General features: G+C 32.9%; 1 protein-coding gene across 1 annotated transcript in view; it reads left to right on the forward strand.

Annotated features, from left to right (window-relative positions):
* LOC114516209 (vacuolar protein sorting-associated protein 16 homolog) overlaps positions 1 to 16,793 on the forward strand; it is a 30,736-nt gene extending 13,943 nt beyond the window's left edge. Inside the window, exon 26 of the mRNA XM_028535639.1 lies at positions 16,686 to 16,793. The gene's annotated coding sequence lies outside the window, so the exon portion shown is untranslated. The remainder of the gene's footprint in view (positions 1 to 16,685) is intronic.
* The last annotated feature ends 2,826 nt before the right edge of the window (positions 16,794 to 19,619 follow it).

Below are 19,619 nucleotides of genomic sequence, written 5' to 3' on the forward strand. Positions count from 1 at the left end.
AAACACCTCGAAATGGTTTAAAACTAAGTAAAATTGCATTCTTTGATGAAACAAAAACATTGAACACCAAAAATCAAACTTTGGTTAATTTCAAAATTTCAGGCAAATCGGCAACGGGAGACCTGAAAGGAAAAATCCTGATTTTCGTCAATACTTTGAAATTTAAAAATTCGGTTCAAACTTCCTCGAAATGGTTGAGAACTAAACAGAATTATATTCTTTCATGAAACAAAAACATCGAACACCAAAAATCGTACTTTGGTGAATTTCAAAATTTTAGGCAAGTCCGGTAACCGGGGATCAAACGAAACATCCTGATTTTCGTCAATTTTTTGAAATTTTGAAATTCGGTTCAAAACACCTCGAAATGGTTTAGAACTAAGTAAAATTGCATTCTTTTATGAAATGCTCCGTATTCAATGATCAAACACCATACTGCCTTTCTTTGTCAATCGAAAATACACCAAAATTCCTTTCGGAAGTGCCCCATAACTCATGATGAATAACATCTGCATCGTTCTAAAGAAGTTCAAGTTGCTTGCTCTGGAACAATATTTGAATCTTCCCTATAACTCACAGTTAAAAATACTCTAAAATTCCAGTCGGAAGTGCTCCATAATCAATGCTCAAACACCATACTGCCTTTCTTTGTCAATCGAAAATACACCAAAATTCCTTTCGGAAGTGCCCCATAACTCATGATGAATAACATCTGCATCGTTCTAAAGAAGTTCAAGTTGCTTGCTCTGGAACAATATTTGAATCTTCCCTATAACTCACAGTTAAAAACTCTAAAATTCCAGTCGGAAGTGCTCCATAATCAATGCTCAAACACCATACTGCCTTTCTTTGTCAATCGAAAATACACCAAAATTCCTTCGGTTCAAAACACCTCGAAATGGTTTAGAACTAAGTAAAATTGCACTCTTTCATCAAACAAAAACATTTGAACACAAAAAAATCATACTTTGGTGAACTTCAAAATTTTGGGAATATATCGGTAACGGGGACCCGAAGAAGAAACCTGATTTTCATCAATATTTTAAAATTTTAAAATTCGGTTCAAAATACCTCGAAATGGTTTAGAACTAAGTAAAATTACATTCTTTCATAAAAAAAAACATTTGAACACAAAAAATCATACTTTGGTGAATTTCAAAATTTCGGGCAAATCAGTAACGGGGGACAAAAGGAAACATCCTGATTTTCGTCAATTGTTTGAAATTTTAAAATTCGTTTTAAACTACCTCGAAATGGTTTACAACTAAGTAAAATTGCATTCTTTGATGAAACAAAACATTTGAACACAAAAAATCGTACTTTGGTGAATTTCAAAATTTTAGGCAAATCCGGTAACGGGGGACCAAAGGAAACATCCTGATTTTCGTCAATTTTTTGAAATTTCAAAATTTGGTTCAAAACACCTCGAAATGGTTTAGAACTAAGTAAAATTGCACTCTTTCATCAAACAAAAACATTTGAACACAAAAAATCATACTTTGGTGAACTTCAAAATTTTAGGAATATATCGGTAACGGGGGGCCGAAGGCGAAACCTGATTTTCATCAATTTTTTAAAATTTTAAAATTCGGTTCAAAATACCTCGAAATGGCTTAGAACTAAGTAAAATTATATTCTTTCATCAAACAAAAAAAAATTTGAACACCAAAAATCATACTTTGGTGAATTTCAAAATTTCGGGCAAATCAGTAACGGGGGACCAAAGGAAACATCCTGATGTTTGTCAATTTTTGAAATTTCAAAATTCGGTTCAAAACACCTCGAAATGGTTTAGAACTAAAATTGCATTTCTTTGATGAAACAAAAACATTGAACACCAAAAATCAAACTTTGGTGAATTTCAAAATTTTAGGCATATCAGCAAGGGGGGACCAAAGGAAAAATCCTGATTTTCGTCAATTTTTTGAAATTTCAAAATTCGTTTCAAACTACCTCGAAATGGTTTAGAACTAAGTAAAATTGCATTCTTTGATGAAACAAAACATTTGAACACAAAAATCTTTTCAAAATTTTAGGAAAATCCGGTACCGGGGGACCAAAGGAAACATCCTGATTTTCGTCAATTTTTTGAAATTTTAAAATTCAGTTCAAAACACCTCGAAATGGTTTAGAACTAAGTAAAATTGCATTCTTTGATGAAATGCTCCATAATCAATGATCAAACACCATACTGCCTTTCTTTGTCAATCGAAAATACACCAAATTCCTTTCGGAAGTGCCCCATAACTCATGATGAATAACATCTGCATCGTTCCAAAAAGTTCAAGTTGCTTGCTCTGGAACAATATTTGAATCTTCCCTATAACTCACAGTTAAAAATACTCTAAAATTCCAGTCGGAAGTGCTCCATAATCAATGCTCAAACACCATACTGCCTTTCTTTGTCAATCGAAAATACACCAAAATTCCTTCGGTTCAGAACACCTGGAAATGGTTTAGAACTAAGTAAAATTACATTCTTTCATCAAAAAAAAACATTTGAACACAAAAAAATCATACTTTTGGTGAATTTCAAAATTTCGGGCAAATCAGTAACGGGGGACCAAAGGAAACATCCTGATTTTCGTCAATTGTTTGAAATTTCAAAATTCGTTTCAAACTACCTCGAAATGGTTTACAACTAAGTAAAATTGCATTCTTTGATGAAACAAAACATTTGAACACAAAAAATCGTACTTTGGTGAATTTCAAAATTTTAGGCAAATCGGTAATAACGGGGGACCAAAGGAAACATCCTGATTTTCGTCAATTTTTTGAAATTTCAAAATTTGGTTCAAAACACCTCGAAATGGTTTAGAACTAAGTAAAATTGCACTCTTTCATCAAACAAAAACATTTGAACACAAAAAATCATACTTTGGTGAACTTCAAAATTTCAGGAATATATCGGTAACGGGGGGCCGAAGGAGAAACCTGATTTTCATCAATTTTTTAAAATTTTAAAATTCGGTTCAAAATACCTCGAAATGGCTTAGAAGTAAGTAAAATTATATTCTTTCATCAAAAAAAACATTTGAACACCAATAATCATACTTTGGTGAATTTCAAAATTTCGGGCAAATCAGTAACGGGGGACCAAAGGAAACATCCTGATGTTTGTCAATTTTTGAAATTTCAAAATTCGGTTCAAAACACCTCGAAATGGTTTAGAACTAAGTAAAATTGCATTCTTTGATGAAACAAAAACATTGAACACCAAAAATCAAACTTTGGTGAATTTCAAAATTTTAGGCATATCAGCAAGGGGGGACCAAAGGAAAAATCCTGATTTTCGTCAATTTTTTGAAATTTCAAAATTCGTTTCAAACTACCTCGAAATGGTTTAGAACTAAGTAAAATTGCATTCTTTGATGAAACAAAACATTTGAACACAAAAAATCGTAATTTCAAAATTTTAGGAAAATCCGGTACCGGGGGACCAAAGGAAACATCCTGATTTTCGTCAATTTTTTGAAATTTTAAAATTCAGTTCAAAACACCTCGAAATGGTTTAGAACTAAGTAAAATTGCATTCTTTGATGAAATGCTCCATAATCAATGATCAAACACCATACTGCCTTTCTTTGTCAATCGAAAATACACCAAAATTCCTTTCGGAAGTGCCCCATAACTCATGATGAATAACATCTGCATCGTTCCAAAGAAGTTCAAGTTGCTTGCTCTGGAACAATATTTGAATCTTCCCTATAACTCACAGTTAAAAATACTCTAAAATTCCAGTCGGAAGTGCTCCATAATCAATGCTCAAATACCATACTGCCTTTCTTTGTCAATCGAAAATACACCAAAATTCCTTCGGTTCAAAACACCTGGAAATGGTTTAGAACTAAGTAAAATTGCACTCTTTCATCAAACAAAAACATTTGAACACAAAAAAATCATACTTTGGTGAACTTCAAAATTTTGGGAATATATCGGTAACGGGGACCCGAAGAAGAAACCTGATTTTCATCAATATTTTAAAATTTTAAAATTCGGTTCAAAATACCTCGAAATGGTTTAGAACTAGGTAAAATTACATTCTTTCATAAAAAAAAAAACATTTGAACACAAAAAATCATACTTTGGTGAATTTCAAAATTTCGGGCAAATCAGTAACGGGGGACCAAAGGAAACATCCTGATTTTCGTCAATTGTTTGAAATTTCAAAATTCGTTTCAAACTACCTCGAAATGGTTTACAACTAAGTAAAATTGCATTCTTTGATGAAACAAAACATTTGAACACAAAAAATCGTACTTTGGTGAATTTCAAAATTTTAGGCAAATCGGTAATAACGGGGGACCAAAGGAAACATCCTGATTTTCGTCAATTTTTTGAACTTTCAAAATTTGGTTCAAAACACCTCGAAATGGTTTAGAACTAAGTAAAATTGCACTCTTTCATCAAACAAAAACATTTGAACACCAAAAATCATACTTTGGTGAATTTCAAAATTTCGGGCAAATCAGTAACGGGGGACCAAAGGAAACATCCTGATGTTTGTCAATTTTTGAAATTTCAAAATTCGGTTCCAAACACCTCGAAATGGTTTAGAACTAAGTAAAATTGCATTCTTTGATGAAACAAAAACATTGAACACCAAAAATCAAACTTTGGTGAATTTCAAAATTTCGGGCAAATCAGTAACGGGGGACCAAAGGAAACATCCTGATTTTCGTCAATTGTTTGAAATTTCAAAATTCGTTTCAAACTACCTCGAAATGGTACAACTAAGTAAAATTGCATTCTTTGATGAAACAAAACATTTGAACACAAAAAATCGTACTTTGGTGAATTTCAAAATTTTAGGCAAATCGGTAATAACGGGGGACCAAAGGAAACATCCTGATTTTCGTCAATTTTTTGAAATTTCAAAATTTGGTTCAAAACACCTCGAAATGGTTTAGAACTAAGTAAAATTGCACTCTTTCATCAAACAAAAACATTTGAACACAAAAAATCATACTTTGGTGAACTTCAAAATTTCAGGAATATATCGGTAACGGGGGGCCGAAGGAGAAACCTGATTTTCATCAATTTTTTAAAATTTTAAAATTCGGTTCAAAATACCTCGAAATGGCTTAGAAGTAAGTAAAATTATATTCTTTCATCAAAAAAAACATTTGAACACCAAAAATCATACTTTGGTGAATTTCAAAATTTCGGGCAAATCAGTAACGGGGGACCAAAGGAAACATCATGATGTTTTTCAATTTTTGAAATTTCAAAATTCGGTTCCAAACACCTCGAAATGGTTTAGAACTAAGTAAAATTGCATTCTTTGATGAAACAAAAACATTGAACACCAAAAATCAAACTTTGGTGAATTTCAAAATTTCGGGCAAATCAGTAACGGGGGACCAAAGGAAACATCATGATGTTTTTCAATTTTTGAAATTTCAAAATTCGGTTCCAAACACCTCGAAATGGTTTAGAACTAAGTAAAATTGCATTCTTTGATGAAACAAAAACATTGAACACCAAAAATCAAACTTTGGTGAATTTCAAAATTTCGGGCAAATCAGTAACGGGGGACCAAAGGAAACATCCTGATTTTCGTCAATTGTTTGAAATTTCAAAATTCGTTTCAAACTACCTCGAAATGGTTTACAACTAAGTAAAATTGCATTCTTTGATGAAACAAAACATTTGAACACAAAAAATCGTACTTTGGTGAATTTCAAAATTTTAGGCAAATCGGTAATAACGGGGGACCAAAGGAAACATCCTGATTTTCGTCAATTTTTTGAAATTTCAAAATTTGGTTCAAAACACCTCGAAATGGTTTAGAACTAAGTAAAATTGCACTCTTTCATCAAACAAAAACATTTGAACACAAAAAATCATACTTTGGTGAACTTCAAAATTTCAGGAATATATCGGTAACGGGGGGCCGAAGGAGAAACCTGATTTTCATCAATTTTTTAAAATTTTAAAATTCGGTTCAAAATACCTCGAAATGGCTTAGAAGTAAGTAAAATTATATTCTTTCATCAAAAAAAACATTTGAACACCAATAATCATACTTTGGTGAATTTCAAAATTTCGGGCAAATCAGTAACGGGGGACCAAAGGAAACATCCTGATGTTTGTCAATTTTTGAAATTTCAAAATTCGGTTCAAAACACCTCGAAATGGTTTAGAACTAAGTAAAATTGCATTCTTTGATGAAACAAAAACATTGAACACCAAAAATCAAACTTTGGTGAATTTCAAAATTTTAGGCATATCAGCAAGGGGGGACCAAAGGAAAAATCCTGATTTTCGTCAATTTTTTGAAATTTTAAAATTCGGTTCAAAACACCTCGAAATGGTTTAGAACTAAATAAAATTGCATTTTTTGATGAAATGCTCCATAATCAATGATCAAACACCATACTGCCTTTCTTTGTCAATCGAAAATACACCAAAATTCCTTTCGGAAGTGCCCCATAACTCATGATGAATAACATCTGCATCGTTCCAAAGAAGTTCAAGTTGCTTGCTCTGGAACAATATTTGAATCTTCCCTATAACTCACAGTTAAAAATACTCTAAAATTCCAGTCGGAAGTGCTGCATAATCAATGCTCAAATACCATACTGCCTTTCTTTGTCAATCGAAAATACACCAAAATTCCTTCGGTTCAAAACACCTGGAAATGGTTTAGAACTAAGTAAAATTGCACTCTTTCATCAAACAAAAACATTTGAACACAAAAAAATCATACTTTGGTGAACTTCAAAATTTTGGGAATATATCGGTAACGGGGACCCGAAGAAGAAACCTGATTTTCATCAATATTTTAAAATTTTAAAATTCGGTTCAAAATACCTCGAAATGGTTTAGAACTAAGTAAAATTACATTCTTTCATAAAAAAAAAACATTTGAACACAAAAAATCATACTTTGGTGAATTTCAAAATTTCGGGCAAATCAGTAACGGGGGACCAAAGGAAACATCCTGATTTTCGTCAATTTTTTGAAATTTCAAAATTCGTTTCAAACTACCTCGAAATGGTTTAGAACTAAGTAAAATTGCATTCTTTGATGAAACAAAAACATTGAACACCAAAAATCAAACTTTGGTGAATTTCAAAATTTCAGGCAAATCGGCAACGGGAGACCTGAAAGGAAAAATCCTGATTTTCGTCAATTTTTTGAAATTTTAAAATTCGTTTCAAACTACCTCGAAATGGTTTAGAACTAAGTAAAATTGCATTCTTTGATAAAACAAAACATTCGGACACAAAAAATCGTACTTTGGTTAATTTCGAAATTTTAGGCAAATCCGGTAACGGGGGACCAAAGGAAACATCCTGATTTTCGTCAATTTTCAAAACACCTCGAAATGGTTGAGAATTAAGTAAAATTGCATTCTTTGATGAAACAAAACATTTGAACACAAAAAATCGTACTTTGGTGAATTTCAAAATTTTAGGAAAATCCGGTAACGGGGGACCAAAGGAAAAATCCTGATTTTCGTCAATTTTTTGAAATTTTAAAATTCGGTTCAAAACACCTCGAAATGGTTTAGAACTAAGTAAAATTGCATTCTTTGATGAAATGCTCCATAATCAATGATCAAACACCATACTGCCTTTCTTTGTCAATCGAAAATACACCAAAATTCCTTTCGAGAACTGTTGAGAACTGTGTAGAATTGTATTCTTTCATGAAAAAAAAACATTGAACACTAAAAATCACCACATTGAGCAATGTCATATATACTAAGCTATCGACTCTTTCTTGGAGTCGTAACCACTGGCCACTGAATTTTTTTTTGTCTTTGTGTACTTATCGCAACGATAAATAATAACATAAAGTTAGCAGTAATACACGGTTCGGTGGCCCAGTGGTTAAGGCTACGGCTTTCCAGGTTGTAAGCGTAGGTTCGAATCCGGCACGGGAAAGGTTTGATTTTTCCACCAAAATTACTATTTAATTTAAAATTCATCGAAAAGGATTAGGTCAAATAAAGAACAATAGCTTTCGACAAATGATGCGGTGGTCTAGTGGTTAAGACGTTCGTCTCTCAATCCGAGGACAAACGTTTCAACTCCTGGCAATGCAACAAAATTAGCCTGAAAAATTTCGGTGTGATTTGGAATGTTTAAAACAGTTAAAAGACGTTTCGGCCTTTGCGAAAGACTGTAAATTGAAAAAAAAATTGAAATAAAAAAACAAAAAAAAAATTGTCGCGTTCAAAAGTACCTGAAAATTAAAAGAAAAACACAAGTAAAAAAAGTTTTAAAAACACGCGTCTTCTAAAAAGCCTGAAAATGAAGAAAGTCAGACGGAAAAAAATTAAACAATTTCCCGCTTTTAAAAAACTCATGTTTACTTAACTTAATTTTTTTTCACGAAAATTTGACAGGGTGATTTTCTCGAGAGTGAAAAAATTTAATTTTTTTCACTTTTTTGAAATTCTCTTAGATTTTTTTTTGACGAAGCAGTATTTTGTCTTGGGCTACCTGTGTCAAGCCAGACACAGGTAGCCCAAGACAGACACAGGTAGCCCAAGACAAAATACTTCTTCGTCAAAAAAAAATCTAAGAGAATTTCAAAAAAGTGAAAAAAATTAAATTTTTTCACTCTCGAGAAAATCACCCTGTCAAATTTTCGTGAAAAAAAATTAAGTTAAGTAAACATGAGTTTTTTAAAAGCGGGAAATTGTTTAATTTTTTTCCGTCTGACTTTCTTCATTTTCAGGCTTTTTAGAAGACACGTGTTTTTAAAACTTTTTTACTTGTGCTTTTCTTTTAATTTTCAGGTACTTTTGAACGCGATAATTTTTTTTAAGTGTTTTGATTTCAAATTTTTTTTCAATTTACAGTCTTTCGGAAAGTCCGAGAAGTCTTTTCACTGTTTTACACATTCCAAATCACACCGAAATTTTTCAGGCTAATTTTGTTGCATTGCCAGGAGTTGAAACGTTTGTCCTCAGATTGAGAGACGAACGTCTTAACCACTAGACCACCGCGTCATTTGTCGAAAGCTATTGTTCTCTATTTGACCTAATCCTTTTCGATGAATTTTAAATTAAATAATAATTTCGGTGGGAAAAATTGAACCTTTCCCATGCAGGATTCGAACCCACCCTTACAGCCTGGTGGGTCGAAGCCTTAACCACTGGGCTACCTCAATAACATATATATTAAGACTGCTATCAACAACCAATCCTACGGCCCAGTGGTTAAGGCTACGGCCTACCAGGTTGTAAGGGTAGGTTCGAATCCTGCATGGGAAAGGTTCGATTTTTCCCGCCGAAATTACTATTTAATTTAAAATCTATCGAAAAGGATTAGGTCAAATAGAGAACAATAGCTTTCGACAAATGACGCGGTGGTCTAGTGGTTAAGACGTTCGTCTCTCAATTCGAGGACAAACGTTTCAACTCCTGGCAATGCAACAAAATTAGCCTGAAAAATTTCGGTGTGATTTGGAATGTTTAAAACAGTTAAAAGACTTTTCGGCCTTAGCGAAAGACTGTAAATTGAAAAAAAAACAAAAAAAAACAAAACATTTGAACACAAAAAATCATACTTTGGTGAACTTCAAAATTTTAGGAATATATCGGTAACGGGGGGCCGAAGGCAAAACCTGATTTTCATCAATTTTTTAAAATTTTAAAATTTGGTTCAAAATACCTCGAAATGGTTTAGAACTAAGTAAAATTACATTCTTTCATCAAAAAAAAACATTTGAACACCAAAAATCATACTTTGGTGAATTTCAAAATTTCGGGCAAATCAGTAACGGGGGACCAAAGGAAACATCCTGATTTTTGTCAATTTTTTGAAATTTCAAAATTCGGTTCGAAACACCTCGAAATGGTTTAGAACTAAGTAAAATTGCATTCTTTGATGAAACAAAAACATTGAACACCAAAAATCAAACCTTGGTGAATTTCAAAATTTTAGGCAAATCGGCAACAGTGGACCAAAGGAAAAATCCTGATTTTCGGTAATTTTTTGAAATTTCAAAATTCGTTTCAAACTACCTCGAAATGGTTTTAAACTAAGTAAAATTGCATTCTTTGATGAAACAAAACATTTGAACACAAAAAATCATACTTTGGTTAATTTGAAAATTTTAGGCAAATCCGGTAACGGGGGACCAAACGAAACATCCCGATTTTCGTCAATTTTTTGAAATTTCAAAATTCGATTCAAAACACCTCGACATGGTTTAGAATTAAAAAAAATTGCATTCTTTGATGAAACAAAAACATTGAACACCAAAAATCAAACTTTGGTGAATTTCAAAATTTTAGGCAAATCCGGTAACGGGGGACCAAAGGAAACATCCTGATTTTCGTCAATTTTTTGAAATTTCAAAATTTGGTTCAAAACACCTCGAAATGGTTTAGAACTAAGTAAAATTGCACTCTTTCATCAAACAAAAACATTTGAACACAAAAAATCATACTTTGGTGAACTTCAAAATTTTAGGAATATATCGGTAACGGGGGGCCGAAGGCGAAACCTGATTTTCATCAATTTTTTAAAATTTTTCGGTTCAAACTACCTCGAAATGGTTTAGAACTAAGTAAAATTGTATTCTTTGATGAAACAAAACATTTGAACACAAAAAATCGTACTTTGGTGAATTTCAAAATCTTAGGAAAATCCGGTAACGGGGGACCAAAGGAAACATCCTGATTTTCGTCAATTTTTTGAAATTTTAAAATTCGGTTCAAAACACCTCGAAATGGTTTAGAACTAAGTAAAATTGCATTCTTTGATGAAATTCTCCATAATCAATGATCAAACACCATACTGCCTTTCTTTGTCAATCGAAAATACACCAAAATTCCTTTCGGAAGTGCCCCATAACTCATGATGAATAACATCTGCATCGTTCCAAAGAAGTTCAAGTTGCTTGCTCTGGAACAATATTTGAATCTTCCCTATAACTCACAGTTAAAAATACTCTAAAATTCCAGTCGGAAGTGCTCCATAATCAATGCTCAAACACCATACTGCCTTTCTTTGTCAATCGAAAATACACCAAAATTCCTTCGGTTCAGAACACCTGGAAATGGTTTAGAACTAAGTAAAATTACATTCTTTCATCAAAAAAAAACATTTGAACACAAAAAATCATACTTTGGTGAATATCAAAATTTCGGGCAAATCAGTAACGGGGGACCAAAGGAAACATCCTGATTTTCGTCAATTGTTTGAAATTTCAAAATTCGTTTCAAACTTCCTCGAAATGGTTTACAACTTAGTAAAATTGCATTCTTTGATGAAACAAAACATTTGAACACAAAAAATCGTACTTTGGTGAATTTCAAAATTTTAGGCAAATCCGGTAACGGGGGACCAAAGGAAACATCCTGATTTTCGTCAATTTTTTGAAATTTCAAAATTTGGTTCAAAACACCTCGAAATGGTTTAGAACTAAGTAAAATTGCACTCTTTCATCAAACAAAAACATTTGAACACAAAAAATCATACTTTGGTGAACTTCAAAATTTTAGGAATATATCGGTAACGGGGGGCCGAAGGCGAAACCTGATTTTCATCAATTTTTTAAAATTTTAAAATTCGGTTCAAACTACCTCGAAATGGTTTAGAACTAAGTAAAATTGTATTCTTTGATGAAACAAAACATTTGAACACAAAAAATCGTACTTTGGTGAATTTCAAAATTTTAGGAAAATCCGGTAACGGGGGACCAAAGGAAACATCCTGATTTTCGTCAATTTTTTGAAATTTTAAAATTCGGTTCAAAACACCTCGAAATGGTTTAGAAAAAAGTAAAATTGCATTCTTTGATGAAATTCTCCATAATCAATGATCAAACACCATACTGCCTTTCTTTGTCAATCGAAAATACACCAAAATTCCTTTCGGAAGTGCCCCATAACTCATGATGAATAACATCTGCATCGTTCCAAAGAAGTTCAAGTTGCTTGCTCTGGAACAATATTTGAATCTTCCCTATAACTCACAGTTAAAAATACTCTAAAATTCCAGTCGGAAGTGCTCCATAATCAATGCTCAAACACCATACTGCCTTTCTTTGTCAATCGAAAATACACCAAAATTCCTTCGGTTCAGAACACCTGGAAATGGTTTAGAACTAAGTAAAATTACATTCTTTCATCAAAAAAAAACATTTGAACACAAAAAATCATACTTTGGTGAATTTCAAAATTTCGGGCAAATCAGTAACGGGGGACCAAAGGAAACATCCTGATTTTCGTCAATTGTTTGAAATTTCAAAATTCGTTTCAAACTTCCTCGAAATGGTTTACAACTTAGTAAAATTGCATTCTTTGATGAAACAAAACATTTGAACACAAAAAATCGTACTTTGGTGAATTTCAAAATTTTAGGCAAATCCGGTAACGGGGGACCAAAGGAAACATCCTGATTTTCGTCAATTTTTTGAAATTTCAAAATTTGATTCAAAACACCTCGAAATGGTTTAGAACTAAGTAAAATTGCACTCTTTCATCAAACAAAAACATTTGAACACAAAAAATCATACTTTGGTGAACTTCAAAATTTTAGGAATATATCGGTAACGGGGGGCCGAAGGCGAAACCTGATTTTCATCAATTTTTTAAAATTTTAAAATTCGGTTCAAAATACCTCGAAATGGTTTAGAACTAAGTAAAATTACATTCTGTCATCAAAAAAAAACATTTGAACACCAAAAATCATACTTTGGTGAATTTCAAAATTTCGGGCAAATCAGTAACGGGGGACCAAAGGAAACATCCTGATTTTTGTCAATTTTTTGAAATTTCAAAATTCGGTTCGAAACACCTCGAAATGGTTTAGAACTAAGTAAAATTGCATTCTTTGATGAAACAAAAACATTGAACACCAAAAATCAAACCTTGGTGAATTTCAAAATTTTAGGCAAATCGGCAACAGTGGACCAAAGGAAAAATCCTGATTTTCGGTAATTTTTTGAAATTTCAAAATTCGTTTCAAACTACCTCGAAATGGTTTTAAACTAAGTAAAATTGCATTCTTTGATGAAACAAAACATTTGAACACAAAAAATCATACTTTGGTTAATTTGAAAATTTTAGGCAAATCCGGTAACGGGGGACCAAACGAAACATCCCGATTTTCGTCAATTTTTTGAAATTTCAAAATTCGATTCAAAACACCTCGACATGGTTTAGAATTAAAAAAAATTGCATTCTTTGATGAAACAAAAACATTGAACACCAAAAATCAAACTTTGGTGAATTTCAAAATTTTAGGCAAATCCGGTAACGGGGGACCAAAGGAAACATCCTGATTTTCGTCAATTTTTTGAAATTTCAAAATTTGGTTCAAAACACCTCGAAATGGTTTAGAACTAAGTAAAATTGCACTCTTTCATCAAACAAAAACATTTGAACACAAAAAATCATACTTTGGTGAACTTCAAAATTTCAGGAATATATCGGTAACGGGGGGCCGAAGGCGAAACCTGATTTTCATCAATTTTTTAAAATTTTAAAATTCGGTTCAAAATACCTCGAAATGGCTTAGAACTAAGTAAAATTACATTCTTTCATCAAAAAAAACATTTGAACACAAAAAATCGTACTTTGGTGAATTTCAAAATTTTAGGAAAATCCGGTAACGGGGGACCAAAGGAAACATCCTGATTTTCGTCAATTTTTTGAAATTTTAAAATTCGGTTCAAAACACCTCGAAATGGTTTAGAACTAAGTAAAATTGCATTCTTTGATGAAATTCTCCATAATCAATGATCAAACACCATACTGCCTTTCTTTGTCAATCGAAAATACACCAAAATTCCTTTCGGAAGTGCCCCATAACTCATGATGAATAACATCTGCATCGTTCCAAAGAAGTTCAAGTTGCTTGCTCTGGAACAATATTTGAATCTTCCCTATAACTCACAGTTAAAAATACTCTAAAATTCCAGTCGGAAGTGCTCCATAATCAATGCTCAAACACCATACTGCCTTTCTTTGTCAATCGAAAATACACCAAAATTCCTTCGGTTCAGAACATCTGGAAATGGTTTAGAACTAAGTAAAATTACATTCTTTCATCAAAAAAAAACATTTGAACACAAAAAATCATACTTTGGTGAATTTCAAAATTTCGGGCAAATCAGTAACGGGGGACCAAAGGAAACATCCTGATTTTCGTCAATTGTTTGAAATTTCAAAATTCGTTTCAAACTTCCTCGAAATGGTTTACAACTTAGTAAAATTGCATTCTTTGATGAAACAAAACATTTGAACACAAAAAATCGTACTTTGGTGAATTTCAAAATTTTAGGCAAATCCGGTAACGGGGGACCAAAGGAAACATCCTGATTTTCGTCAATTTTTGAAATTTCAAAATTTGGTTCAAAACACCTCGAAATGGTTTAGAACTAAGTAAAATTGCACTCTTTCATCAAACAAAAACATTTGAACACAAAAATCATACTTTGGTGAACTTCAAAATTTTAGGAATATATCGGTAACGGGGGCCGAAGGCGAAACCTGATTTTCATCAATTTTTTAAAATTTTAAAATTCGGTTCAAACTACCTCGAAATGGTTTAGAACTAAGTAAAATTGTATTCTTTGATGAAACAAAACATTTGAACACAAAAAATCGTACTTTGGTGAATTTCAAAATTTTAGGAAAATCCGGTAACGGGGGACCAAAGGAAACATCCTGATTTTCGTCAATTTTTGAAATTTAAAATTCGGTTCAAAATACCTCGAAATGGTTTAGAACTAAGTAAAATTACATTCTGTCATCAAAAAAAACATTTGAACACCAAAAATCATACTTTGGTGAATTTCAAAATTTCGGGCAAATCAGTAACGGGGGACCAAAGGAAACATCCTGATTTTTGTCAATTTTTTGAAATTTCAAAATTCGGTTCGAGACACCTCGAAATGGTTTAGAACTAAGTAAAATTGCACTCTTTCATCAAACAAAAACATTTGAACACAAAAAATCATACTTTGGTGAACTTCAAAATTTCAGGAATATATCGGTAACGGGGGGCCGAAGGCGAAACCTGATTTTCATCAATTTTTTAAAATTTTAAAATTCGGTTCAAAATACCTCGAAATGGTTTAGAACTAAGTAAAATTACATTCTGTCATCAAAAAAAAACATTTGAACACCAAAAATCATACTTTGGTGAACTTCAAAATTTCGGGCAAATCAGTAACGGGGGACCAAAGGAAACATCCTGATTTTTGTCAATTTTTTGAAATTTCAAAATTCGGTTCGAAACACCTCGAAATGGTTTAGAACTAAGTAAAATTGCATTCTTTGATGAAACAAAAACATTGAACACCAAAAATCAAACTTTGGTGAATTTCAAAATTTTAGGCAAATCGGCAACAGTGGACCAAAGGAAAAATCCTGATTTTCGGTAATTTTTTGAAATTTCAAAATTCGTTTCAAACTACCTCGAAATGGTTTACAACTAAGTAAAATTGCATTCTTTGATGAAACAAAACATTTGAACACAAAAAATCATACTTTGGTTAATTTGAAAATTTTAGGCAAATCCGGTAACGGAGGACCAAACGAAACATCCCGATTTTCGTCAATTTTTTGAAATTTCAAAATTCGATTCAAAACACCTCGACATGGTTTAGAATTAAGTAAAATTGCATTCTTTGATGAAACAAAAACATTGAACACCAAAAATCAAACTTTGGTGAATTTCAAAATTTTAGGCAAATCGGTAATAACGGGGGACCAAAGGAAAAATTTTGATTTTCGTCAATTTTTTGAAATTTTAAAATTTGGTTCAAAATACATCGAAATTGTTCAAAATAAAGTAAAATTTTATTCTTTAAATGGAAAACAATATATTTGAACGCAAAAAATCATACTTTGGTGAAGTTCGAAATTATTGCAAATCAGTATCGGTAGACCAAAGGAAAAACCCTGATTTTCGTCAATTTTTGGAAATTGCAAATTTTGGTCAAAATACTTAAAAATAGTTGAGTAGAATTGCACTGTTTCATTCAAGGAAAAGTTTTGGACAAATGAGATGAGATGGCATTTTGTTTTAAGTAGAATTGCACTGTTGCATTCAACGAAAAGTTTTGGACAAATGAGATGAGATGGCATCATGTGGTGTCAGGCAGCGTTTGTATTTTCGAAAACGACGATTGAGACTCAAAAGAGGAGTGTTCGCCCAGATCTTTTCTTTGCATAGAGATCCGTGTGTATTCCCGTGTGTTGTAAAAAAATCCTCGAGATGTTGTTAACGAAGGACCACATATGCCGTCGGCAAGAAGTGACAGTTTGTTTGCGATCTTGGTGCGGCATGCGGCATATCGATATCGGTCGACCTCCGAAACAATTGTTGAAATCTGTATTGCAACTTTCATGGTTGTATCCCGTCTGCCGTTCAGTTAACTATTTTGAGTACCTATATTTCACGCCGATTTTGGATACTTTTTCTTCGTCTGTTTTCTTAGACGAATTTTCTAATTAGTTTCGGAAATAACAGTGTATTAGGAATTTAACCCAATAACCGTGTGTACAGTCAGATTCCATTAATTTCAATTCAATGTTTTTTTATTCGTTGGCATTTTACCGGCTTCGCGAGTAAGAAAATAACTGCTAGGCGAAATATTCGTTCACGTTTTAGAGGACACAGCTTGCCTAAAAAACGTGACGTATCAAGTGATAGAAATGCTTAACATGACTTCCGTTTTCATGAAGAAATTTTTATTAATTGCAGAATTTAATATTTGAATGGAAACCCAACCATAGACGCGGTCCCGAACACACGGACGCTGTTTTTATTACGAGGGAAACCAGAGATCCTGGAGGAAAACCCTCACCGAAAGCCGGAATCAAACACAAAGTACACAAGATTTTGAGATTTTATTTAACACAACGTCATGTATTGTATTACAAAGTTGGTGCGTCTTTTCATGTGTTACAAAACTTGTGTGTTTTTAGCTATGAAAATCACAAGACAGGAAACGATTATTTTTTCTCCTACTTTTATTATTATTTTCCGGCTCTACATGGTACATTGGTATACAGATATAACACTAAAATACAACTTATGTAGATTTGATGGGTATTACATTAAGACCGGTTACAAAACAGGTGCGTTAGGATAATTCTATATAACACTGTAGTTTACAGAAAAACAGGTTACGTTTTGCATGTTTTATGAAGTGTGTATGTGTTTTTAATGTGCAGTATGTGCAGTATGCCTCTTAATATTTAAGACAAATTCATTAAACGTATATGTGCAAATATAATATAGAAATATCGACCGTTCTCTCCGGCCCTCTCTAATAAACCTTGTATATTTTGTTTGTTTTGTTTGACTTGTTTGACTTGCTTGTTTTGACTTGTTTGTTTGTTAGACTTGTTTGTTTTGTACAGTACGTAGAACAATTATGCATACATGCATTCATGAGAATATGTATGCAAATGCAATCGTGTATAATTTGTTCTAAAGGGACTATTTGAGTACATCCCAGCAGTCGTACATCTCGAAGTCGAACAAACTAACTCTTGTAGAGTTCTCAACTCCTGGCTCGGGGAATTTTTTGATTTTCGTCCAAAAACCAAAATTATTTCGCTGACAAATTCATAGGCAGTGTTCCTAAGAGTTTCATTTTTTAGTTAACGTGTGCAGCTGTATTTTAAGGATTAACTCAAATATTTTATAACAATTTTCTTAAAACCCCGAGGCATGTATAATGCAAGCTGCTCTTATAGAAACAGCACGAAGTAGAAGCTTTCTTCGAAAAACGCACATATTTTTTGGGGCACAACCGGAGTAAGCTGCAAGCCCTTTAAAAATATTTTCCAAAGGAATGAAAGTTTGGCTAAGACCTATACTATAGCCCCAAGCTCCAAGGCTGCACACGTAACGAAACAACAAAGTAAAAAATTATATTTTTCTCTGAACATTTTAAGCCAAGGGCGAAACAACAATAACAGTACAAAATCTTTTTGTTTGAAAAATTCATCAAACATTCGTAGAGCCAAGGCATATAGCCAATGCAAGCTGCCCTTATAGAAACAGCGATAACAGGATGAAATCTTTTTCTTTGAAAATTTACTAAACATTTTTAGAGCCAAGGCATATAGCCAAAGCAAGCTGTCCTTATAGTAACAGCAATGAAAATAACACTGCAACGTTATTAGATATCCCAAGATACCTGCTAACACTTCGAACCACTCAGCAAGGTCAAACAGTACAGACGAAAAGTGGCGCCTTTCTTTTCATAAGCACTGCTCGATTAAGCTAAACGATTGAAAGTCTCACAGAGAACTTGGAAAAATAATAAAGTTACAATGCCACTGCCCATGTTTGTCTCAATCGGTGTCATAGCTAAATCACCCACATCTCACCCTCCATATTCAAGTTTACTTCCCTAGCAAAAATATTGCGAAATAATAATAATAGCGTTCCGAGAGATGGAACTAAGGAAACCTATGGGATTATGTCTGCCATTTGAGGCTGTGGTTTGTATGTTATGTATAATATACACACCTATTTTTGTCTAAAAAATTTACAATCTTTACATTTAGAATATAGCAAAATAATAGCGTTCCGAGAGTTGGAACCAATTAAGGAAGAACCTATGGGATTATGTCTGCCATTTGAGGCTGTTGTTTGTATGTTATGTATAATATACACACCTATTTTTGTCTAAAAAATTTACAATCTATACATTTAGAATATAGCAAAATAGCGTTCCGAGAGTTGGAACCAATTAAGGAAGAACCTATGGGATTATGTCTGCCATTTGAGGCTGTTGTTTGTATGTTACGTATTTACACACAATGTTTATTTAACAAATTTTACAATTTACACATTCAGAGGTAATCAGAGCCGCGAAATAATAGCGTTCCGAGAGATGGAACAAGAAAGAACTTATGGGATCATGTCTGCCATTTGAGGCTGTTGTTTGTATTTTATGCATGTACACACCCATTTTTGTCTATTATATACATTTACAATCTATACATTTAGATCCGCGAAATAATAGCGTTCCGAGAGATGGAACAAGAAAGAACTTATGGGATCATGTCTGCCATTTGAGGCTGTTGTTTGTATTTTATGCATGTACACACCCATTTTTGTCTATTATACATTTACAATCTATACATTTAGAGCCGCGAAATAATAGCGTTCCGAGAGATGGAACAAGAGAGAACTTATGGGATCATGCATGTCTGCCATTTGAGGCTGTTGTTTGTATTTTATGCATGTACACACCCATTTTTGTCTACACATTTACAATCTATACATTTAGAGCCGCGAAATAAAGGCGTTCCGAGAGATGGAACCAATTAAGGAAGAACCTATGGGGTTAGGTTTGCCATTTGAGGCTGTGACTTGTATGTTATATATTTACACAAAATGTTTGTGCAATAAATTTTACAATCTATACATTCAGAGCCGCGAAATAATAGCGTTCCGAGAAATGGAACAAGGAAGAACCTATGGGATCATGTCTGCCATTTGAGGCTGTTATTTATTTTAATGTGCATAGCTTTTAGCCAAATTCTTGTGTAATATTTATGTATAAAATAAGTACGTTTTGACATATATATTAAGTGTAGTTTGAACATGCAACAATTTATAAACCTAAACCTTAGCAGCCCAAGCGCAAGCGAGCAGAGCAGCCCTAAGCACAAA

Source organism: Dendronephthya gigantea, unplaced genomic scaffold, assembly GCF_004324835.1.
Source record: "Dendronephthya gigantea isolate DGI-Jeju-01 unplaced genomic scaffold, DenGig_1.0 000000F, whole genome shotgun sequence".
Taxonomy (NCBI): Eukaryota; Metazoa; Cnidaria; class Anthozoa; order Malacalcyonacea; family Nephtheidae; genus Dendronephthya; species Dendronephthya gigantea.